The sequence below is a fragment of the Triticum dicoccoides genome, chromosome 6B (genome assembly GCF_002162155.2).
Source record: "Triticum dicoccoides isolate Atlit2015 ecotype Zavitan chromosome 6B, WEW_v2.0, whole genome shotgun sequence".
Lineage (NCBI taxonomy): Eukaryota > Viridiplantae > Streptophyta > Magnoliopsida > Poales > Poaceae > Triticum > Triticum dicoccoides.
The window spans coordinates 656,451,370-656,477,380 of record NC_041391.1 but is presented as its reverse complement, the minus strand read 5'-3'; positions in this window follow the sequence as shown (position 1 = coordinate 656,477,380).

The following is a 26,011-nucleotide window of genomic DNA, read 5'->3' as shown; positions in this document are numbered from 1 at the left end:
GATTTCCGCAGTCAAGTATCTTGCCTCCCGGAGCTTTGCGATATCCTCCTCTATGACAGGGGAGGCCACCGACTGGCCTTGAAGGTTGGGTCCAGAAATGACTGGGAAGCGCAAAGCGATTGGATTGAACCTTGGGTGGTGGAACTCAAGGTGGGAGAGGTTGAGGAAAGTATTAGCGTGGAAGAGAAAAGACGGGTCTTAGCCCCTTTATAAAGGCAATGAATATCAAACGCCCCCTCCTAGGCCTTAAAACCTGCCAATTCCCAAGGGATCTTGCCAACAGAATGGTTGGGTTACCCACGCTCGTATTGATGAGAATCCCAAAATAAGGGGACAGGATCTCTACTTTGACAAGACATGCCAATGAAACCGCCTCTCGAAACATGGAGCGGCAGGCTAAAGAGCGATTCGAAACAATGGTCGGGCGATGATGTAATGTCACGCTACAAAAATTGTTAGTAGATTAAACTCATGAAATATTATACTCTCTACGGTTGTGTGTGGAATTTGTTTTGCAGAGCCGGACACGATTCTTGTGTTCAATGATTATTTTGGAGTATTCGGAGGAGGAACCTACCTTGCAATGCTGAAGACAATCTACGCGCCGGACACCTCAACATTGAAGCCTAGTTCAGGGGCTACTGAAGGAGTCCTGGATTAAGTAGTCCTCGGCCGTCCGAACTATTGATGTGGGCCGGACTGATAGACTATGAAGATACAGGATAGAAGACTTCGTCCCATGTCCGGATGGGACTCTCCTTGGCGTGGAAGGCAAGCTTGGCGTTCGGATATATATATTCGTTTCTCTGTAGCCGACTTTGTACAACCCTAGTCCCCTCCGGTGTCTATATAAACCGGAGGGCTTAGTCCGTAGAGGCATATACACAATCATAATCATATAGGCTAGACTTCTAGGGTTTAGCCATTACGATCTCGTGGTAGATCAACTCTTGTAATGCTCATATTCATCAAGATCAATCAAGCAGGAAGTAGGGTATTACCTCCATAGAGAGGGCCTGAACATGGGTAAACATCGTGTCCCCCGTCTCCTGTTACCATCGACCTTAGACGCACAGTTCGGGACCCCCTACCCGAGATTTGCCGGTTTTGACACCGACATTGGGCGCCATTAATGGAGACCTTGGGAGAGAGGTGGACGGCAGATGGAGGTCAAAGGGCTCTCCTCCAGATAAGCAAGCGCAGGGTCTGATCGCACGTCTCTCGTACTCAAATAGCTGCCCTGCACGGCGCCTCCTAGCTAATAAAAAAGGGGACGTGTGGCAGCACGTAAATGGTAAATAGAATGCCCACGGTTTCAATAATACTTGTGTTTCCGATTGTAACGTGACAACACTTGTTCCAAAATGACTTTGTTGATTTTTAATGTGTGCGCCTTCACAAATTGGACAACAAAATTACCGCATCATGTTGGTGCCATGTCATGGCACCAAGCCAAGTTTCATAATTTTTACGCGTGTTTTGAATTTATGGGAATTAAAAAAACAAGTTTCTCAATGTTTCCATTCCAGCCACGACGCCCAGAATTTTGAATTTCATTCCCATTTCTTGCATGGGACCTAGATATTTACCCGAGGACACACATGTGATTTGTCAACCAACTTTGGTGCACTAGAGCATGTGGTTGTATTTCAAATTTGAATTTTGCACACAAAGGTGACACGTTCCCTCTCGGAACCACTATCCTTCTTGAGAGAAGCTCCGGTTTGCAAGAAGCTTATACCAAAATTTCTTCCTAGTCGGCCAATTTTTTTACCACAACATGGTAGTACCATAACATGACACCATACCAAGTTTCATGATTTTCAGGCGTGTTTTGGATTTACAAGAATTTTAAAACCAAGTTTCTCAATGTTCTCGGCCAAGCCACGATGCCCAGATGTTCGAATTTTATTCCCATTTCTTGCATGGGACCTAGAAATTCACCCGAGGACACATATGTGATTTTTCAACCAACTTTTGTGCACGGGAGCATGTGCTTGTAGTTCAAATTTGAGTTATGCAATTAAATGACCAGAAACTCAATTAGTGTATAAAAAAGGCCAAACGAACACAGAATAATTCCAAAAAATTAACAAGGCACTCATGTAGTTCTATGTTGCCTTTGTAAAGAAACTCAAGGGGGGCAGCGTATATCGTTCAACACTCAAAGGTGGCATGTTCCCTCTCAGAACCACAAGCCTTCTAGAGAGAAGCTTCAGTTTGCAAGAAGCTTATACCAAAACTTGTTCCAAATCGGCCCAATTTTTTACCACAACATGTTAGTGCCATGACGACAGCATGCCAAGTTTCATGATTTTCAGGCGAGTTTTGGATTTACATGAATTCAAAAATCCAAGTTTCTCGATGTTCTCGGCCGATTCATGATGCCTAGATGTTTGAATTTCATTCTCATTTCTTGCATGGGACCAAGAAATTCAACCAAGGACACACATGTGATTTTACAACAAACTTTGGTGCACCGGAGCATGTGCTTGCAGTTCAAATTTGGATTATGCACACTAAATGTCCATAAACTCAATTAATGTATAAAAAGGCCAAACAATCCCGGAATAATTCCAAAATTGAACAGGGCACTCATATAGTTCTACGTTGCCTTTGTAAAGAAAATCAGGGGGGAGGCAGCGTATATCATTTCGCACACAAAGGTGACACATTCCCTCTCGGAACCACGAGGCTTGTTGAGAGAATCTCAGGTTTTGCAAGAAGCTTATACCAAAACTTGTCCCAATTCAGCCAAAAAATATACATATGAAAATAGGGTTTTGATTATCCCGCACATCTCTCTACCTAGACCAATGTACTATGATGTGAATTCAACATAAAATGGATACAAATATTTGAATTGGAGATCTTATGGTACATGTAGTTCATAGTGAAATATGATTACTTCTATATGCATGTTTTTTGTTATCAATATAATATTTAAATGATTGTACAACTTGACAACAATCATATTCAAATAAGGACAAATGATTCAAATTTAGTCCATATGAGTCGGTGTACAAAAGTGTGGGTACCAATGTACCCCTTACTTGTGCACGGATGGTCGCAGCCACACCTACAGTAGGGCTTAGTGAAGCAGAGGAGGACGGCAGGAAGCAGGACAGGATCAAATAATGTCAAAACAGACACTCAAGGAAACAAACAGCAAGAGGCAAGTAGGGCCACGCCCGGCAACAAGCCTTCCGAGGCGACCTGTGAGGCCCTCGGCAAGCTCTGTCAGCATTCTGGGAACGAGGGTCCCCAGACTTGCCTCCTGCGGCCTGCGGCGTGGCTCAAGGGGCGGCCCAGCATGGCCCATCTTCATCAGCACGAGCTCAAGACCCTCATGCACGGCCTCATCAGCCTGGCTCGCGAGGAGGCGGAGAGATCAAGGCGGGGTACCTCATGAGGTTCCCATGACGCAAGCCATGACGACCAAGGGCGCCAGGCAGGCGCTAGCCCGCGCAGTGTCCTTCTTTCCTGTTTGGTGCAAAGGGAGCAAGGGCAGGCGAGAGCATCAAGCAAAGGAATCCATTTCGGTGCAACAAGACCAAGACCATCGCAACGACAGGAAGGAGGTCATTGTGGAGCCCAAGCCGGCATCACCACCAGAGCCTTTGACAGGCGAGGACCAACTTTAGTCAGGATAAGTGTACTAGATGTTCCCCTTCAAAATGGCCAATTGTTGGCACCCTTCCCGCTCAATATTTGGGAAGAGGCCCAGGGCCTTTGCCTATAAATGGGACTAGCCACCCACAAGGTAAAGGGGACGGGGAGATTGAAGAGAGAGAGAGAGAGAGGATCGACCATCTAGAGATCGACCAATCGAACCTTAGCCAGAACCACCAATGCAAGAACCCCTCCCCTCACGAGGATGTTCTTCCTTGTATTGTTCATCTCAGCCCAAGAGGCAATCCACCACAACACACACTGGAGTAGGGTATTACACAACAATGGTGGCCTGAACCAGTATAAACTCTGTGTCTCTTGTGTTGTTCCTTTCGTAGCTTAGATCATAGCGAGGCGGTGAGGTGCAGGTAGGTAGTGGGCGAAATCTCCGCGTGCACCCCAGTGTTCCAATCTAGAGGGTCTGCCGGAACCCGAAATCTGACATTTGGGGCGCCAGGTAGGGGTGCGCCGGAATTCGTCTTCCGCCGCCCTGTTCTTCACCAACCATCGCATCCATGTCAGACGCTCGTCGGGCCCGCGCCAAGAGCCGAGCCGCTCTTGCTTCCCATGTTGCCCAGACGGCCCCTGTCTGCGGCCACCCCCGCCGTTCCCCGTTGCCTGCCGTCAATGCCGCCACTGGCCCGGCGGGGAACGACCAGCAAGCATCGTCCTAGCATCCGTCCATGAGGTGAGACGGCGGCACTGCTACGCCCTCACTCGCCCCAGCTGGTTCTTCGTCCCGCGCACCCCGCGTGGCCATGGAGGCTCGAGCTGCACTCATCGCGGCAAACGAGCTCCTTCGCTACCGCCCGGTCGACGACGTCTACGAAGAGTGGCTCGACCGCGTCGCTGAGCTCGTCCGCGCCGCAGGGGGCTCCCCCACGCCGTCCTTCTCGCTGCACCGCGCCCTTCCCTGCGCGGGCAATGAAGCTCCGGGGGCGCCTCAACTGCCTCCCCCTCAAGAAGGCGCCCTGGCCCCATGGCACGTGGCCCCTGGGCGGAACCAGCTCCGTCCGGTGCCAGCACAGCAGGAGCGGAGCTGCCAAGAGGTCCCTCGCCCCCAAGAAGCTGCCCGAGTGCTGCCTGCTCCGGCCCGTCGCGACGACGCTCCTATTCCAGCACGCCAAGGCCACGCGCTGCTCCCAGCTGCAGCGCATGGGGACCCGCAAGACCGAGCTTTCCGTCACCAAAGGCCTCCCGTCGCCACAGCAAGCTGCCTTGCCTTCACCACCGAGTTGCGCAGCGTTGCATGGCCCGGCAAGTTCAAGCCAGACCTGCCTCCTCTCTACGATGGCACGGCCGACCCTGCGGAGTTCCTCCAGCTCTACCAGCTGGGCATCAAAGCCGCCAACGGGGACGAGAAGGTCATGGCGAACTGGTTTCCCATGGCACTCAAGGACGGGGCCCGCACCTGGCTCCTGAACCTGGCTCCTGGCACGATCTGTTCCTGAGACGAGATGCGCACCCGTTTCATCGCCAACTTCCAAGGTACTCGCGACCGGCCGCCTGCCGTGAGCGACATGTGCCACATTAAGCAACAACCAAGGGAGACCCTGCAGAAGTACATCCAGTGCGAACGCACGCCTCAAGATTCCCAAGTTGACCGAGGAGGCCATCATCTCAGCCTTCTCCGACGGTGTGCGTGACGTCAAGATGAAGGAGGAGCTGGTGATGCATGAAGATCTGTGCACTTCCTTGGAGCTGTTGAACTGGGCGACCAAGTGTGCCAGGGCTGAGGAGGGGCGCCTTTCCTTCCTCGAGCTGTCAGTCGCGGACCCAGAAGAGAAGAAATCCAAGGCCAAGGACGTGAACCGCAAGGGGGCTGCCGTGCTCGCGGTAGAACCATACACCAAGCGGGGCAGAGATCAGCCCGAGTCCTTCAAAGGCAGCATGTACTGTGTCTACCACGACCTCCACACCCACAACACCAACGAATGTCAAGAGCTCCGAGCCATGCGAGAAGGGAGGATCGGCCGACGCCCCAACCGCAACGATCGAGGCTACAGCCAAGGAGGAGGAAGGAAGGCAGGACGCTGGGAAGACCGCGGCCCTCGCCAAGGGTGGCGCGACCGACCTTGCGAGGATCGCTGGCAGGACCAGCCTCGCGAGGGAAACTGGAGGGATCAGCCTCACGAGGATCGTCCGCATGGAAACGCAGGCCTCCCTCCTCTGCCGCCGCAGCCAAGGAGAAACGAGGACCATCATCAGGACGAGGGGGCTGGGGGCTTCCAGGAGCCGCACGCAATCGCCTGCATCCTGGCGGAGCTCAAGCCCCAGCCTCTCAGCGCATCTTCAAGCAGTTCGCCCGCGAAGTGAATGCAGTCCTCCCCAAGCTCGAAGCCACGCGCCCCCTCAGGTGGTCGGCGTGCGCCATCACGTTCAGCTCAGTGGATCAGCTCAAGTGCGCAGCCACAACCGGAGTCCTCCCGATGCTTTGCTCCCCGGTCATCAGCAACGTGCAAGTCACCAGGACCCTCATCGATGGCGGGGCAGGGCTCACCGTCCTGTCCGTAGAGAGATTCAACAATCTCCAAGTGCCTTACGATCAACATCAGCCAACCAAGCCTTTCTCCGGAGTCACCGATGGCTCCACGGTTCCGATTGGGCAGGTCCGCCTCCCTGTCACCTTCGGGGCGCGCAACAACTACCGCACCGAGCCCATCGACTTCGACGTCGCCCAAATTTGCCTGCCATACAACACCATCCTCGGGTACCTAGCTCTCGCCAAGTTCATGGCCGTGACTCATCACGGCTACAACGTCCTCAAGATGCCATAAAGCGGCGGAGTCATCACGGTGCCTTGTGAAGAAAGAGACGCAGTGTGATCCCTGGAGCGAGCTTTTCAGGCCGCATCACTCGAAGACCCAGATCGCAGGAGCGGGAGGCTCCCTGAGACCGCTCCCAAGAAGAAGAAGACATCGCCAGGCCCGACCCCTCAGGAGGCAGGCCCCTCAGGGTCTGCACCTACCTGGGGGGCACCTCCTTCTGTCGCATAGGAAGGCGCGCCCGGCGCCCTCCTCAAGCAAGGCTCGGGGGCTCCCTCCTGGAGGGCCACCGACATTGCTAAGGTCACGAGGGAGGTGCTTGGGCACCACTTGGAGGCGTGTTTCAAAGCATGTTTCCCTCAGGAAGGGGCAAGGCAAGGAGGGCCAAACCCTCAGGAGTTCATCAGTCAGATCACGCATGAGTTGCGGGAGTCAAGAGTCATGAGTGGCAACCGCCGTTTACCCGCTGCAGCTCCCCATCCAGGCGAGGATGGTGGGCTGCACGTCTGCATCGACATCCTAGGGCTCAACCGAGCCACCTCTCAGGAGCGCTTCTGGCCCTCACGCATGGGGCGCTGCGAAGGCCCATCCCACAGCTTCGTTAGCATGCCCTACGGCTTGCCGAACGTGGCTGTTGTGCGCCAGCGCCTCATGGGGAGCATCCTGGAGGTTCAGGAGGCCAGGCGTTCCGCAGTCCTGGCGGAGATGGAGATGGTCCGCGAGGAGCCACCAGCGCCTCCGGAGCCTCCTGAGGCTCGTGGGCCTGGGGGCTCATGAAGATCGGCTTCCGCAGCCCATGACGTCTCCTACTTCAACACCCCTTCGTCTTCAACGCTATCAGGTGACATCCTTCAAGTTTCGTTTCCAGCTGGGAGCGCCCCCAGGGCTGCATTATTCCCAGGCCGCGTGGGTCCGTACCTGCGGCATGTATCCCCTTTTTACTTTATGTTCCTAGCTTACTTTGTTGGGGGTGCCCTTCGGGCTGCATCATCCCCAAGTCGCTCGGGTCAGACCCAGCGGCATGTACCCCTCTTGCATTTATTTTCGAGCCATGCGTTCGACCCGTCATGCTTGTTATTTGATGCCTGTCCGCGGAACCTCTTCTTCATTCATGTCGGTCGCTTGCACGTTAAAAGGGGGGGTACCTGAGCATCGTGACTCAGGGCTCCTACTGGCTCTCCAGCCCTCACCCTCTGGCTTTGTCCACGGCATCGCGACCTGGCAAACCAGCGACGGCTGAGACCCGCTCGAGGGCCGGGACCCGAGGACGTAGAGCATCGACATCTAACCAAGCGTGCACGTTAAAGGGGGGGGGTACCTGTGCATCGCGACTCAGGGCTCCTACTGGCTCTCCAGGCCTCACCCTCTAGCTTTGTCCACGGCATCGCGACCTGGCAAATCAGCGACGGCTGAGACCCGCTCGAGGGCCGGGACCCGAGGACATAGAGCATCGGCATCTAGCCAAATTTGCAGGAACACATCACAAGTTAAGGCCCAGTGTTAGGCGCAACCTGCCTTGAGGTAGGGCCCCGTGAGTCCCGTGCTGGCTCACGGGTTCCTAGATACACCTCCTCAGGCCCTACCGTGCCAGCCACGTGTCAGGGCGGGGCTGTACACGCCCGGGGGCTCCTCCCGGAGGGGAGCCCCCTCCACGCACCAGTGGAAGCACCATGCTCTGCGCTGGCTGACGACACTACCGAGGAGCGGCTATGCCCATACACATACGGAAGCGCTATGCTCCGCGCTGGTGATAAACAGCTGAGGGTGGCCCCCGGCCGCATCAAACCTCAAGGAGCCCAGAGCTCAGTGTCTGGCCTCATCGCAACGCCTCCCCTCGGGAGTGCCGCGCGAGGGGGCTGGGCACGGGAGGGAGCTGCGCCTGGGTCATGGCCAGACGTACACCACCCATCCAGGCCCCTCGGGCCTGGTTCGTCGCGTGTCCCTCCCCGAGCGGAGCCAAGGTACGAAGGCCGTTTGAGCGTCAAGGGGGACTCCTGAGCATTGCGACTCAGGAGCCTAACTGGTCACGTAGCCCCTCACTCCTTAGTTCCGAAAGGCTAACGGCGGCTGAGGTATGCACGGGGCCGGGCTCTGCAGATGTAGAATGGTAGATTCACCCACACATCTCACCTCCCTACTTGTTGTTCGTGCGCCAAGGGGAACTCCTGAGCATCGCGACTCAGGAGCCTAACTTGTCACATAGCCCCTCACTCCTTGGTCCCGTCCTGGTTTCCAGTCGGGGCTAACGGCGGCTGAGGTATGCGCGGGGCCGGGCTCTGCCGGCGTAGAACATAAGCAAGTAGGAGGAGCGCAAATCTCAAGCAATTCAAAAGCAAATATTAGAGTCCATAACTGTTATCACTACACCAACACACAAGTTTAAACACCTCCCCGAGGCATGATCCCTGTTACAGGAGCTGAAAGCAGGACAAGAGCCACAACAGAGTCATTTGTTGGCGGCGGAGCTGCAGAGAGCGTTCGCCTCGTGAAGCCGCAGGACCGGCAGCTCCTCGCTTCGGCTTGGTGCTGAAGGCCCGGAACTTCACCAGCAGAGCCTCGGCACGACCCTTCATGGCCCTAGCAGTGGCAGTGGCAAGCTCACCGCTCGCTGGCTCCAGCAGGCTATCGAGGTCAACATTCGGATCGCGAAGGTAGACGTGGGTAAGGACCCACGTCAGCGCTGCAGAAGACAGGACACGCGCCATGGCCTCAGCCGGAGGGCCAAGGCCATGGGTGACATCTTCAAGAGCACGAATCAGGAAGGGGAGCAGCTTGGCGGGGCCGTCCTCGGCGCCGGCCAGTGGTCTTTCCAGGCCGCTGTCGTAAAGTGACCTTAGCAAGCTGCCAGCCTTCACCTCCATCTCCGTGAAGGCCTCGGGGTCCTTGGCAAGGACCCGCGCCTTGCCGTCCAGCTCGACCTTCCTCGCCTCCAACTCCTGCTCCAGTGCGCCTAGGCGGTCACGACGTTTGTTAAGCTTGCCACCTCGGTCCTTGACGGCCACCTCGCGAGCCTTCATGTCTTCCTCCTTCTCTTGGCGAATGCGGACCTCCTTGGCAAGCTGGTCCCGCAGGCCCTGCAGCTTGCTCTCCAGCGCCTTGCATTAGCCTCGAGCATCGGCCACCTCCCCCAAGGCGGCCTCGCGAGCAGCCTTCGCCCCAAGGACCACCTGCTTCTCCTCATCGCAAGCCGTCGAGGCCTGAACCAGCGCCGCTCAAATCGAAGCGTCAGAGCGAATCCAGCCAGAAGTCAGCTCCAAGTGCCCGACCACCAGGCGAGGGTCAGCGCCCAGAAGATCTTGCCGCAGCCGGTCCAGTACAGTAGTAGCACGATCTAGGACAGTGGAAGGAGTCGGAGAGACACTAGTTGGTGGAGTAGGAGGAGAGGACAGCATCGTAACTACAGTATCCTGAGGCGGGACCTGCTGCCCCCCAACAGCCGTGCCGATGGCATCAGGCAAGGATACCTCAGGAGTCGCTTGGGCCATGGGGGCTGATCTCGCCCCAGCCAGCTCCACAAGGCCTCGCGAGGACGACCGGGCAGGAGAGGCCCGTGCCTTGCAGTCACCTCCTTTCGCGGGCAGAGGCGCTGGCCCAGACGGAACCTCAAGAGCCCCCTTCAGCTTCTTCGCCGCAGGCGCCAGCCTAGCCAAGAGATACAGACGTCAAGCCTCAGTGACGAAACAGGGAATAAAACAAGAATCAAGCACTTCCGGCCATACTTAAAGCCCGAGAGCCGGCTGCAGGGATCAGCCTCAGAGGGTCGGAAGCAGGAGGCGCCTCTGCGGGTCGCCTCGGGGCCGGGGCAGACCCGAGGGGGACCAGCCCAGTCCTGTCCTTCTTCCGGATCGGGGGCAAGCTCTCGCCGCCTCGCTCGTCGCCATCCTCATCGTCGCTCGGCAAGAGGCGGAGAGCGCGGGACCTGCGCCGGGGGAGGGGCGCTCTCGACTCCCCGTCGGTAGCCTCGGAGTCAGGCCCTCCTTCCTGCTCCTCTTCTTCCTCCTCTTTGCTGGAGTCGCCGGAGGACACGTTCACCATCGCCAGGGCTGCCGGGTCCTCGGGAACCTCCGTGGGCACGGGCCTGTCCCCATTGAAGACGAGCATGGAGTCCACTGCCTGCTCCCAATCATCTCGAAGGAACAGGGGTACAGGGACGCCCTCCAGCCTCGCCACGTCTCCTCTGACCAAAGATTGGAGGACCGCGGCCAGATCTTCGTCGGCCAAGACTGCGGGGCTTGGGCGGGGCCTCCACAGAGGAAGCGAGTACTTACGAAGCGGGGCCACTTGGTGCTCCAGGAACTCCCTCAGGAGCGACGCACCAGTCAGCTTTGCCGCCGCCATGTTGCCCGGCCTCAGATCCGCGTCGATCTTCTCCAACACCGGCTTCACGCGGGGGTCCACGAGTTCCGCGCGAGACCAATCATCGGAGCTCATGGGCTGCTCCGTGGGCAGAATCAGCCGAGGGTGGATGCGCCCAACATCTACTATGACCCACTTGCTCCTGAAGCCCTCAATCCTCTTCCCGGACTTCGAGATGGCGTTGGAGCCGCCATACGCGACAAAGCTCACGCACGCGGAGATGGGACCACGAGAGGGTCGGAGGGAGAAACAGTGGCACAACAAGGCCACTGAGGGCTGCACTCCGACGTGAGCCTCACAATAGTAGGCGAAGATCGCCAGAAGAAGAACAGAGTTGGGGTGGAGATGCAGAGCTTGCATGTTGTAATGGCGGAGGACAGAGAAGAAAAACTCAGAAAAGGGAGGCACCAGACCGGCAGCAACGGCGCTTGCGAGGAGCGGATAGAAGGTGCTCCCTTGGCCCTCGGGAAGAGCGGAGCCAGCCTTGAACACCTTTGCCCCGTCGATGCCTTGCGCCGCCGCCATCCGGTGCACCCGGGCAAGGCTCGTCTCCGACACGTTCGGCGAGTCCAAGGCGTGTGAGTACCAAGCTTCGGCCGGGGTCTGGCGAGGCGCCATGTCTTGCTAGGGCGCGCGGTCGAAGTAGATCTGAAGATTTCAGAGGCAGAAAGGAAGGGCGCAAGAAAGGGGATCTGGGCAATGACGAGAGGAAGCAAGGGAAGCAAAGCCTAGGCAGATGCCGCTCTTTTGACGATTCACGCAGTTGCTGAGGCACCCACGACCAACCAACCACCACGCGGCGCCCGAGGCCGCAGGTTGTTGGGGCTCGCGACGCTTCGCACTTGCCCCTTCATTTCTCTGGTCAGCCAAGTCTAGGCGCGCCTTGGGCCCGGGGGCTACGGTCGGCGTTCTGGGAACGGGGGTCCCCAGACTTGCCTGCCTGCGTCCTGCGGCGTGGCTCAAGTGGCGGCCCAGCATGGCCCATTTTCATCAGCACGAGCTCAAGGCCCTCGCGAGGGGCCAAGCCTCGCAGGGTGGACGATAGGAAGCTTCCTCAGGCACGGCCTCATCAGGCTGGCTCGCGAGGAGGCGGAGAGATCAAGGCGGGGTACCTCACGAGGTTCCCATGACGCAAGCCATGACGACCAAGGGCGCCAGGCGGGCGCTATCCCGCGCAGTGTCCTTCTTTCCTATTTGGTGCAAAGGGAGCAAGCGCAGGCGAGAGCATCAAACAAAGGCATCCATTTCGGTGCAACAAGACCAAGACCGTCACAATGGCAGGAAGGAGGTCATTGTGGAGCCCAAGCCGGCTTCACCACCAGAGCCTTTGACAGGCGAGGACCAACTTTAGTCAGGATAAGTGTACTAGATGTTCCCCTTCAAAATGGCCAATTGTTGGCGCCCTTCCCGCTCAATATTTGGGAAGAGGCCCAGGGCCTTTGCCTATAAATAGGACTAGACACCCACAAGGTAAAGGGGACGGGGAGATTGAAGAGAGAGAGAGAGAGAGAGGATCGACCATCTGGAGATCGACCAATCGAACCTTAGCTAGAACGACCAATGCAAGAACCCCTCCCCTCGCGAGGATGTTCTTCCTTGTATTGTTCATCATCAGCCCAAGAGGCAATCCACCACACCACACACTGGAGTAGGGTATTACACCACAATGGTGGCCTGAACCAGTATAAACTCTGTGTCTCTTGTGTTGTTCCTTACGTAGCTTAGATCATAGCGAGGCGGTGAGGTGAAGGTAGGTAGTGGGCGAAATCTCTGCGCGCAGCCCAGTGTTCGAATCTAGAGGGTCTGCCGGAACCCAAAATCCAACAAGCTCCTTGCCGGGGCAGCTTGCGAAAGAGACCATCAGGGCCACCACCCTTGGGGTTGAGAGCCCTGAGACCATCGACAACATTAAGACCAAGATTTGGAGAGCACATGTCTAGTAGCATGCGCCCCCTCATGAAGATTGGCAACCACGAGTCCATGTGGGAGTGGAAGACGAAGACCCCCGGCAACCCCCTTGCCGGGGACAAGCCTTGCTGGGGACGATCGCTGGGCCGCGGCCAGGCCGGTGCTCGGCAAGTTTTTGCCACTTCACCACCACTCCTGTGCGACGATAAGCGTGTCAGCTAAGGAGACGCCTGCATGGCGGCATGCAGCTCTTCGTGGAAGCCTACCATTTTGCCAACACAACAGATGGTTGGCCAGCATGGCGCTGCATGCCTCGTTGGCCTGGACGCGTGACAAGGCAAGAAGGAGCGGTGAAGGATGTGATGGCCTCTGCTGCCGTCCCCAATAAAGCGAGAGGATAGGTAGGAAACACATTAAATGCACTTGTCCTACGTTGATCGAGCGATAAGCTCGTACCACTGTAGCTTGCCACCTCCTGTCACTACAAAAAAAGACACGTCCGTGATATTTTGGGCCGAATGAAATTTTTTCTGTCATACTTATGACACTTCTATGACGATAATTGTGACAAAACCCGGTATCATCATAGATGTGGTGGGCTCCTACTTCTGTGACAAAAAATCATGACAAAAAATGGGCTTTTCGTCCTAGGCGGGCTGGAGATGCAGCTGCATGACATTCTTTGGGCCGCGCATGACAGAAAAACCGTGAAGAAGCGAGGGCGAGGAAAATATCAGGGAGTTCTCGGTTACGGTGGGTGGTTGGGGGCTGAGCGATGCACGTTTCTCTCGTACACGTACGCGCGCGGGTGGGAGAGGCATTGGGCTCTAACTGAACCCGAGTAATTGCACTAGCTACATTACTGAACCCGAGCGATCGATCCCTTGCTGTTAACTGAACCCGAGTGATTCCTTTGCTATTGCTGCTAACTGAAGCCGATCGAACCTAGCTGCCTCCTTCCCTTGATGAATAGTGTGTGTTGTTGGGGGGCGTTTAGATGAACAGTTCTTGGTGGGGGTGGATGAACAGGAAGCCGTGGTGTTGCCTCTGGATGAACAAGACCCCAATCGAGCCGGTTGGGGCTGGATGAAGAAGACCCCGTGGAGGGCTAGTTGAACAGTAGCCGGTGGAGGGCTGGATGAACAGTAGCCGGTGGAAGGCTGGATGAACAGTAGCCTGTGGAGGGGTGGTTGAACAGGACCCCGCGGAGAGGGATGGTTGAACAGTAGCCAGTGGAGGAGCGCACGGTGGAGGCTGGATGAACAGGAGCCCGTGGATGAACAGTCGCAGGTGGAGGCTGGAGGAGGTCGATGGTGGATGAACAATAGCTCGTGGAGGCTGGAGGAGGTCGATGCTGGAGATGAATAGTATCCCGTGGAGTCCCATTTTGTGGTACGCCACACTCCTCCCGATGAATAGGACCCCCGTTTGGACCATAGCGCTCCAACACAACTCTGTTTCCTCCGTTTTGCGGTACGCCACACCCCTCCAGATCAACATGACCCTATTTTGACCATAGGAGGTCCAACAGAAGTCCGTTTCCTCTGTTTTGCAGTATGCAAGACCCCTCCTGATGAACAGGATCCCATTTCAACTGTGGTCGGTCGAACACAAGGCCGTTTCCTCCGTTCTGCGGTACGCCAGGCCTCATTTCCATTGTTTGTTCCGTCCAAGCCCTCCCGATGAACACGAGATGCATTCCGTTTCGAGCCAGCCGGTTGCATCCCCATGAACACGACGACGATGCAGTTTCTCCATTTTGACCCAGCCATGTACACGAGCCCTGGTCGTACGTATGCGCGAGTAGGGGTTCGAGACCCCGCCCGTATGTACGTACGTGGCCGTATTTTCTTTCTTGCACCCTGGCCGTTGTACATACATGTACATGCTACATGTGCGCCTCTACTACGACACGTGCGCGCCTCTACATCGACCAGTATGTACGTACACATTCCCAACCAGAATGACAACACAATGTACGCTTTAACCAGGTGGGTCCCAACTGTCACACACTTCCTTGCGTGCATAGATGCAGCTGGTGGGTCCTAGCAGTCAGGGGGCGAATCATTTTTTTGCCCGTAATATGGACGCACTTCCTTGTGTGTGAAGATTTAGCTGGTAGGTCCCAGGAGTGAGGGGGAAATGTTTTTTTCATGAAATATGGTGGCCTGTCCGGTGGTTCCCTGCTGTTAGGTGGTGGAATCATTATTTTCTTCATAATAAGGAGGCACTTCCTTGTTGCGGCCGTGGACCCGGGTGGCCTGGCCAGCGGTGGGAGTAGTAGGGGTGGTGAGGCCTCCCCGGCAGCAAATCGGCCACAGGAGGCACGAGCAGGTGGCACGACCGCCGCTGCTTTGGGCGTATGGAGCAAGAAGATCAGAGGTTGAAGAAGCACAACGGCCGTTGGATGGACATCGTACGGTCACTGCAGCTAGAATCATTTATATTGACTAAGTTGACAAAGCCCTTGGTACGCATCAACTTAGTAGGTCCACAGGTCAGCTTCCAAAAGGATGTGCCCCAGATGTCAGGGGGAGGTATCATTTTTTGGGCATGTGAAGCTAGAATATCCGAGATTGAAGAAGAAGCATGGCATCCGTTGGATGGACATCCAACAACCACTGCTGCTAGAACCGATTGTCAACTATAACTTGACAAAGCCTTGCATACGCGTCAACTTATTTTTTTTAGGGGACGCGTCAACTTAGTAAGCCCACAAGTGTATGGTAGAGAACTTATAGCCCATTTGAGATTTGTAACAATGTGCAACCCATTTTTAAATTCTAATGGAATTTACTACAACCCATTTACAGATTGTTAAAAGTACAACCCATTTTCTAGCCAGTACAATGATTAATAATTTCAACCAACCGTTCAAAACATAATTCATTTAAGTTTCCCACATTTTGATGGGATCCGAAATATTTTTATCCCAAAATTTCTTGTCAGATTAAATACAATTTCAATATAAATTTGTATTACAAAAAATCCAATAAAACATTGCGCGTGCAACATTGAATGAAATTAAAATTTTCAATATCCAAAAATAATATTTTATAAAGTAATTACGTGTTTGGTGCATTTTTTAATAGTTACTGCCCAGTTTTTATATACATCCCATTTGTTATTTGTTAAAGCCCATTTTCTTGTTAAGCCTAAAGCATCCCTCCTAGGAAAGATTTGCAGCCCAGCGGGGCGGAGAATAACAAGTTAACCTTGCCTGGGTATTCCTCAAAAAAATATAGCTGGGCTAGCCATTTTCAGCTTGAGAAAAATTAATATCTATGCTAGATATCTGGCCTGGGCTAGACGAGCCACAACCCACCCAGTTAATACCCTGCTCTCCTCTGAACAACAACGAAAACATCACTCAAGAAAAACTCTGTAGTGCTCACACCTAAAAAACACAAATACTGCTCGACTGCTGGACTGACCCACTACCAAGCACGAGTCTGACAGCCCTGGCCCACCCAGACCGCCTCCCTCGCCAGCGCGTGCTTTCCGCCGAAACGGTCAGCGCTGCCCGCCCCGCCTTCCCAGTATAGGAGATTTCTCCACCTTCAAAAGACACAAGTGTCGTCTGTCCGTCTGCCGCCCACATTAATGATACACGGTTGCCGAGGCGGCTACTCTGGTGCCGCACGTCCGTCCCTCCGCCGCCCACCATTGCTATATAAACTGCCGCGCCAGCCATAGCCGCAGTCATCCGCCTCTGTTCCCTTTCTCCTGTCCACAACACTACTGCCCACCATGGCTTCCTCGCGCTCTAGTGCTCTTTGTGGCGGGCGGACGATGGACTACAAGGAGATGGCAGCCAGTGCTGTTGAATGGCTAGCCGGCAGGCAGCCGGAGGATGACGACGTCCCAATGGAGAACATGGTAGTCGATGATCTGGCGCCAACCCCCTCCTCCGCGCCATCCTCGCTGGTGCATTGCACCATGACCATTGGCGAGGCCAGTGCCCAATACATGGACACGGTGAGGCAGAAGCGTGAGGAGCAGTTTCGGGAGGCGCAGGCCGACGCTGCTTACAACCACCATCTCCCCCAGGAGCACCTGCAGGCGGAGGAGCAGATCGCCTCGGAGCGGGCGGAGCAGGAGGCGTTGGTCGACTCGTATCGCTCTGCCAGCGAGGGCCCCCTCGAGCGCTGGCGGTACCGCATGTGGGTGGCGGAGGCTGCGGCCGCCTACAAAGAGGGTGATGAAGAGGGCGAGGCGCTGTTTGGCGAGACTGAGGACGAGGCAGAGGACAATGCCGACTCTGATGAGTCCCTGCTCTGCTGGCATCGATGAGGCCCTGCTCCATGAGGCCCCGAGGTGCCAACAATGAGGCAGTGAAGACCACCGGATCCGCCGAGGCCCCGCCCCACCAACAACGAGGCAGAGGACATCGTTGGCTGAGCCGAGGCCCCACCCTGCCGGCAACGAGGGGGAGGATTTCCCATGCTCTACCGAGGTGCCGCCCCGCCGGCAACAAAACAGAGGACATCTTCCGCTCCGCCGAGGCCCTGCCCCCCCGGCACCGAGGCAGAGGTCCTACTCTGCCGAGGCCTCGCCCCGCCAACAACAAGGCGGAGGACATCGCCGGCTCAGCCGAGGCCCCACCCTACCGGCAACAAGGGGGAGGATTTCCCCCGCTCCTCTGAGGCGCCGCCCCACCGGAAACAAGATAGAGGACACCACCGGCTATGTCGAGGCCCAGCCCCGCTGCCAACAAGGCCGCGCCACACAGAAAACGAGGAAGAGTAGAACACGGTAGGTTGCTGCCGCTCGGGTCCAAGTAAAGCCACCGCTGCTACCCTCCGGTTGAAGCCAATCTAGGAGGGTTGACCATTGACGGCCGATTAGCTTCTTGGCGATGACATGGTGTGGGAGAACTATGTTGGAGAAGGACGCTGCTATCACTTAACTGCTGGTGCGGTTGGCTGACTGACATGTGGGCCCAACAGGCATCTGGGACACATGTCAGTTATGCAACTGCACCTGCAGTTAAGTCGCAGAAGCTCAGTCCGGTGGAGAAGAAGCTTCTGTTTGGCTCAGCCGGACACAGGTGGGTAGCTTCGGTTAATTAATTATACCTCCAGCGCACCAGTTTTTAGTTGAAGAATGTATGAAATGTATTGAAATCCGGCATGTTTATATGAAATCCGACCGTGTATGAATGAATTTATTTCGATTAGTTGGAATCTTGTATCACTGGCATTGGATGAACATGCAAAACAATAGGTACTAGCATTATTACTAGAGTGATCACCTTGTTTGCAGCAGTTTCACATGTACTCCCTCCGGTCCTTTCTAGTCTGCATACAAGTTTTGTCTGCAGACAAAGTATCTCTACTTTGACCAATCTTATAGAAAAAAGTATGCACTTTCACAATGTGTGAAGTAAAAAGGAACAGAAGGAGTACAAAGAGTTTGGGCAGCTTTTTAGCGTTCCTGTAAATTGCAATCAAACACACAGGCCTGGCAATTCATAGACAACATTCAAAACAATCGATGATTATGCATCTCAGCGATTAATATGTCAGAGCCAATATTTAGTTCACAACTAAAGAATAAAGAAAAATCAATCGACGTGCTGACAGCATAGGGCGTCCCATTCGAAAATATCAAATGCAAGTCTTCTTGCTAACATCAATGAGCAAAATTTGACAAGGTTGTCCCATTCAAAAATATGAAATGCCTATGATTGTGGAATGGGCACGGTTTGCCATCAGTTCGGACATTGACATGGCTCCTCGTGCTAAATAAGCCAACTGCTCTTTTTGTGCAGTTCCACCAAAGTCAACCAAATTCACGCGTAGCTTGTAAGATTTCACCCTTATATGTTGCAACACCTTGAACTTATCGGCACCTCCTTTCTTGTGGTGGAAATGAATGATTCAATGTATTCATGAATGTTTTGTGCAGTTCCCATTGAAATCAAGATGAGCACCCCTGTTTACACAAATACAAAAAAGTGATTAGTATAAAACAAACTGTACGATGAATTGGCACTTTAAACAAGCACCTACATGGTCCATGTAGAGCACACGTTTAGAAAAATGGAACTCACCGGAAAGAATCCTAGAACAACATTGTACTTGCGCATCACAACAAGAAAATGGAGATCTGTCAGTCCTTCTGAGCTGAAGTTAGTTTGGTCTTGTGGGGAGTAATGTAACTATCCTTCAACTTCTCCTTCTGATGAGAAGATAGACATGGCTTCTTCATCCTGGCATAATCAGAACTAGTCACTTCACGTACTCCATATTCTTCTTCAGAGGAGGATGATCCTGTTGTGCAAAGACAAGAGGAGAACTAAATGCATCCCTGTTTGTTCGGAAAAAAGGAAAGGAAATATTTAAAATAGCACAGATGAAGCACTTCTCAAGGACAATACCACTTTCTCATGACAGTATCTAAACAGTAGCACAACACCAATAGAGATGACAAAGCTCAATCATATGGACGAAATCCGTGGGGGAGTACCAACTTTGTCGGGAGTCTTATTGGGTAGAGTATATAGATGAAGCACTTCTCCGGAATCATCTGTTGCTATCTACTATGATGGCCATGCTTACTATATACTCCTCAATTAGTTTAATGTTTCCAACATCTTCTTGTGCAGTTCCACTAAAATATATGGTATCTTCAAAGAAGATACCTGTTTGCACAAGTAGAGATAATTACATATTACATTAAGAGTGGCATCAAATCAATGGCAAAACGATTGCTCGTTCCAGCCATAGCAATAAATTAAGATGCAACACTACATCATTACTTGTGTCATCAGAGTTCTAGTGCTTCATTACAGCACCGGGAGTTGATTTTTGTTTTTCTTCCGCTTGTTCTTCCCCTTCATCACTTGTTTCAATAATAGACAAGCTTCGCCTTCAATGTAAGATTTGGCATGTCAATTAGGGAGTACAAGTATAGCACTAAACAATGACATTAATTTTCTGGTGAAAGTCGCAAAATGCAGGCCAACAGTTGTGAAATATCCTTATCTTACCTCAATGGGATATGACGGTGCACATACAGATTGGAAGTGTTCTCTCGATTTGTGCAGTTCACTAAAATCAAGCAACATTACCATACAAGTAGCACAACATATGAAAGCACACTGCAGAATCATGTGAAAGAAGGCTAATACCGACCTCTCAAACAACTCACAAGAAGAAGATCTGGACCAAATTTGCCAACATGGATAGGAAGTAAGATCTCCTCTTCTGCAGTTCCACTAAGATCAAGCAATCAAGCAACGTTGTTGGTGTGACATTTTGGTTGAACTGCACAAAACACTCTTAAGACAAAAGTGTTTTGTATAGTGCAACAAAAGTTCACAATATCAATGAGGTGAAGTAGATAACCCTGTTTACACAGAGGTTCAAAGGAAACAACTAGTGGTCAATAATGGTGGATGACACAAAAGCCAACAAAAAGAAGCATCTGACTTATCTAAATGGGAAATAAAGCAAGACAGTAGCATTTCTCAAACGATGGCATTGATTAATATTAACGGAGAGATTATATTAACAATAGAACTCGTTAAACATGTAATTTGCTTTTAACTGTGGCATTGCACCAATTTTCCAGCGGCATTATTAGAGGGTGTTTGTTTACAGGGACATTTCGATGTAGGGACTCAAAAAACTCCATGTCAGTCCCGTCTAAACCAAAAAGGAGGGACTTTTAGGGACTAAAAGTGGGAATTTGGGAATAAAGAAAGAAGATCCCAAGGGAGAGAGTCTTTTTGGGATTTTTTTTCCAACAGTTGCCCCTGCCCCGCCTTGCACCTTGTCTCTATTAGTTCATCACTATGGGTAACATGGTCTTTTAGCATGTCAGTTAATAACCTCTAGTCCATGTTTAGTCCCTGGAACCAAGCAGGTAGGGACTAGGGAGTTTTTAACCAAACATGGCCTTAGGTTAACAACAACTAAAGAGTTGCACGGGACAGTGGACGCACCAGTACCATGTGCATCTACCGATGTAGTATGAAGGGGTGATGCATAGTCTGTTGCTACAAAGAACAAACGACCAAGGAGCATATTTGTGTTGGTCCTAGTTTTGTTATCTTTAGACAGCTTTCCCTATGTGAGCGCAGCAAATCTAGTCCTGCTGAAACTCTAAAGCCTTGTCCCCCAAAACAGATGTGCATACTGCATTTGTCATTGTTTTCCCTTTTCGACCAATGTAGGTGCTAGTACTTTCCCCCCTTTCTTTCCTCTTTGAACCACGTCCTAGATTCATGCTATACAACTTTCCCCACTACTTCCCCCCATTCCTTTCCTCTTCGAACCACGTCTTAGATTCATGCTAAACAGCTTTCCCCACTACTTTCCCCCCTTCCTTTCCTTTTTGAACCACATCCTAGATTTATGTTATACAACTTTCCCCACAGCTTTCCCCAATTCCTTTCCTCTTTGAACCACGTCCAAGATTCATGCTATACAACTTTCCCCACTACTTTCCTATTTGATCCAACACCTAGATTCTAGTGCAGAAGCGGAAAAGGCCACATGCAGCTAGAGCAATGCATGTGGAATAAGTAAATTATACCTTAAGGTTCTTGTGGTGTGGTCCGATGGGCGACCGGAGGCCATTCCGACCACACTATGTACAGCGGCGAAGAAGAAGGGGTCGGAGGCCCTCCCGCGCCGCAGCTGGGTGAAAGTGAACAACTGCATCGGTAGTGGATTCTCTCCCTCGCCGATGGCGACAGCGTTAAGCCTCCTTCCCTTCCCGGTGGACGGATCCTGCCGGCTCTTTGACCAGCAGTGAGGGGCGAGAGAGAGGCCAACGAAGTCTTGTTTAGATCTGGAGAGGGTGAGAGAGTGTGAAGAGAGCAACTACAAGCGCTGAGCTCTAGCGTTTATATATATACTGGAGAGAGAATGTGAAGAGTGCAAACCCTAGAAAACAAGCACCGAGGCTGCAGCTTATACGTGACGAGGTGATTATATGGTCAGTATGAGATCGTATAGCTCTGTATCCATCCATTTTGACCAGTCAAAGAATCCTCCTGGCACCGCCCTAGATCACTTTCTCTCTCTGTCATGCAGGGCCTACCTATCATTGGGTGGAAGAAAGAAGTCAAACAAAAACAAAATGATGCTCAAGTGTAGTTATCAAATCCGAGACCTCAAGTTTGATGAGAGAACAGGCTAACCAGCTACACAACCCTCATGTTATGTTCGACGAGAGGAAAATAACCTTTTATACATTCCTGCATTCATGTGACAAGCATGCCGTTTTTTTTTGCATGGGAGTCATTGGGATTTAAATCATAATCGTGTCATGTGGCTTTGGTGGTAAGACTATCCATAGTGGGAGTAACATAGGTGGTAACATCACACATCTTTAGGCAAAAAAGATGATGTGGCGAGTAATTAATGAGGAAAGAGAGGCATGTGGTAACATATCTAGTTATTGTAACATCACACATACCAAGACAAAATGAGTCTACAATCTCATAAATGAAGTGTTGCATGATACCACACAATGTTACTCCCCGCTATAGAGGTAGTAGCATGGACTAGTAACATATGCATGTTATTAGTCTAAGTTGCTATCGATTGTGACTAGTCTAAGGTGTTTTGGGATTTAAAGCAGTGTAGGTAGTACAGAAATAATGCAGCCTTAGTCACCTTACCTCTCTCAATGTAGTACGTTGGGTCCCACCAGTCAGAGGGTGAAACAAACAAATTAATAAGAAAAATTAAAAGCGCCAGCGGTGTATCTTACCTCACACATCTCGCTACTGCTCGTGTACACTGTCCAATTGATCCCTCTGTTCTCTCACGTACTATTTTAAGTGAATCCTTATTATAACATGCACACAATTTTGGGCACTTGTATTTGACCTAAGTTAGTGTGCCACCGCATATCGTACTACTCCCTCCGTCTAGGTGTAATAAGTCATGTTAGAAGGTGCAGCGGGACCAAGGTGAAAGCAGATTGGAGGAGAAGGAGAAACTTCACCGGTCCTTCCTCCAATCAAAGCCCTAATTTCTGTCTCTAAACGCAACAATTAATCCAAACAACTAAGAGTTGACGTTTTAGCTACCATGCAGGGCCACATATTAAATCGCATGCAAGCCGACTTTTATTTCTTGACTGATTAACGCGTAGTTGCGCTCCATGCATTGGGTTTCCGGGGGAGATAACAAGGCAGAGTAAGGAGCGTTTGGTTACATTGCTTAGGCTGGTCATAGTGGTGAGTAACTTGGACTAGTAACATGCATATGTTACTAGTCTATGTTACTACTACGCAAAGTTTGCCGTCGGAAGCGATCCGATCTGGCTCTCCCGAGCTAGCAAGGTTTTTCTAGCCCACCCAAGCTAGCTGGCCCACAAAAGCTAACATATTTTAACAGTTCAAAACGCCTAACCTTGCCCGGCTAGGCTATAAGCTGTTCTTGCTAGGGATCCAAACGCTCCCTAAGTAACAATGCTCGCTAGCAATGAGGCCGGGAGGGGACTGAGACGCGAAGTCAATGAACGATGCCTAAACATTTTGGGAATATCTGATTTCCGTAAGATGACATAACACCTAGACGGAGGGAGTACTACTCCTTAGTCTAGGTTTGATGGAATATTCGTCACCTGTTCTGTTCTTGTACGTACTCCATTTGTATCTTACTTCTTGTGGCTTCGCACTCGCACGATTTTCCTATGCTATGAACCTGTGTGTGCGTGTGCATGTATGTGTGTGTGTGCGAAATCTCTGCGCGCAGCCCAGTGTTCGAATCTAGAGGGTATGGCGGAACCCAAAATCCGACAAGCTCCTTGCCGGGGCAGCTTGCGAAAGAGACCATCAGGGCCACCACCCTTGGGGTTGAGAGCCCTGAGACCATCGACAACATTAAGACCAAGATTTGGAGAGCACATGCCTAGTAGCATGCGCCCCCTCATGAAGATTGGCAACCACGAGTCCATGTGGGAGTGGAAGACGAAGACCCCCGGCAACACCCTTGCCGGGGACAAGCCTTGCTGGGGACGATCGCTGGGCCGCGGCCAGGCCGGTGCTCGGCAAGTTTTTGCCACTTCACCACCACTCCTGTGCGACGATAAGCGTGCCAGCTAAGGAGACGCCTGCATGGCGGCATGCAGCTCTTCGTGGAAGCCTACCATTTCGCCAACACAGCAGATGGTTGGCCAGGGTGGCGCTGCATGCCTCGTTGGCCTGGACGTGTGATAAGGCAAGAAGGAGCGGTGAAGGATGTGATGGCCTCTACTGCCGTCCCCAATAAAGCGAGAGGATAGGTAGGAAACACATTAAATACGCTTGTCCTACGTTGATCGAGCGATAAGCTCGTACCACTGTAGCTTGCCACCTCCTGTCACTACAAAAAAAAAGACACGTCCGTGATATTTTGGGCCGAATGAAATTTTTTCTGTCATACTTATGACACTTCTATGACGATAATTGTGACAAAACCCGGTATCATCATAGATGTGGTGGGCTCCTACTTTTGTGACAAAAAATCATGACAAAAAATGGGCTTTTCGTCCTAGGCGGGCTGGAGATGCAGCTGCATGACATTCTTTGGGCCGCGCATGACGGAAAAACCGTGAAGAAGCGAGGGCGAGGAAAATATCAGGGAGTCCTTGGTTATGGTGGGTGGTTGGGGGCTGAGTGATGCACGTTTCTCTCGTACACGTACGCGCGCGGGTGGGAGAGGCATTGGGCTCTAACTGAACCCGAGTGATTGCACTAGCTACATTACTGAACCCGAGCGATCGATCCCTTGCTGTTAACTGAACCCGAGTGATTCCTTTGCTATTGCTGCTAACTGGAGCCGATCGAACCTAGCTGCCTCCTTCCCTTGATGAATAGTGTGTGTTGTTGGGGGGCGTTTGGATGAACAGTTCTTGGTGGGGGTGGATGAAAAGGAACCCGTGGTGTTGCCTCTGGATGAACAAGACCCCAATCGAGCCGGTTGGGGCTGGATGAAGAAGACCCCGTGGAGGGCTAGTTGAACAGTAGCCGGTGGAGGGCTGGATGAACAGTAGCCTATGGAGGGGTGGTTGAACATGACCCCGTGGAGAGGGTTGGTTGAACAGTAGCCAGTGGAGGAGCACGCGGTGGAGGCTGGATGAACAGGAGCCCGTGGATGAACAGTCGCAGGTGGAGGCTGGAGGAGGTCGATGGTGGATGAACAATAGCCCGTGGAGGCTGGAGGAGGTCGATGGTGGAGATGAATAGTATCCCGTGGAGTCCCATTTTGTGGTACGCCACACTCCTCCCGATGAACAGGACCCCCGTTTGGACCATAGCGCTCCAACACAACTCTGTTTCCACCGTTTTGCGTTACACCACACCCCTCCAGATCAACATGACCCTGTTTCGACCGTAGGAGGTCCAATAGAAGTCCGTTTCCTCTGTTTTGCGGTACGCGAGACCCCTCCTGATGAACAGGATCCCATTTCGACTATGGTCGGTCGAACACAAGGCCGTTTCCTCTGTTCTGCGGTACGCCAGGCCTCGTTTCCATTGGTTGTTCCGTCCAAGCCCTCCCGATGAACATGAGATGCATTCCGTTTCGAGCCAGTCGGTTGCATCCCCATGAACACGACGACGATGCAGTTTCTCCATTTCGACCCAGCCATGTACACGAGCCCTGGTCGTACGTATGCGCGAGTAGGGGTTCGAGACCCCGCCCGTATGTACGTACGTGGCCGTATTTTCTTTCTTGCACCCTGGCCGTTGTACATACATGTACATGCTACATGTGCGCCTCTACTACGACACGTGCGCGCCTCTACATCGACCAGTATGTACGTACACATTCCCAACCAGAATGACAACACTATGTACGCTTTAACCAGGTGGGTCCCAACTGTCACGCACTTCCTTACATGCATAGATGCAGCTAGTGGGTCCTAGCAGTCAGGGGGCGAATCATTTTTTTTCCCGTAATATGGACGCACTTCCTTCTGTGTGAAGATGTAGCTGGTAGGTCCCAGGAGTGAAGGAGAAACGTTTTTTTTTTCATGAAATACGGTGGCCTGTCCGGTGGTTCCCTGCTGTTAGGTGGTGGAATCATTATTTTCTTCATAATAAGGAGGCACTTCCTTGTTGCGGCCGTGGACCCGGATGGCCTGGCCAGCGGTGGGAGTAGTAGGGCGGTGAGGCCTCCCGGCAGCACATCGGCCACAGGAGGCACGAGCAGGTGGCACGACCGCCGCTGCTTTGGGCGGATGGAGCAAGAAGATCAGAGGTTGAAGAAGCACAACGGCCGTTGGATGGACATCGTACGGTCACTGCAGCTAGAATCGTTTATATTGACTAAGTTGACAAAGCCCTTGGTACGCGTCAACTT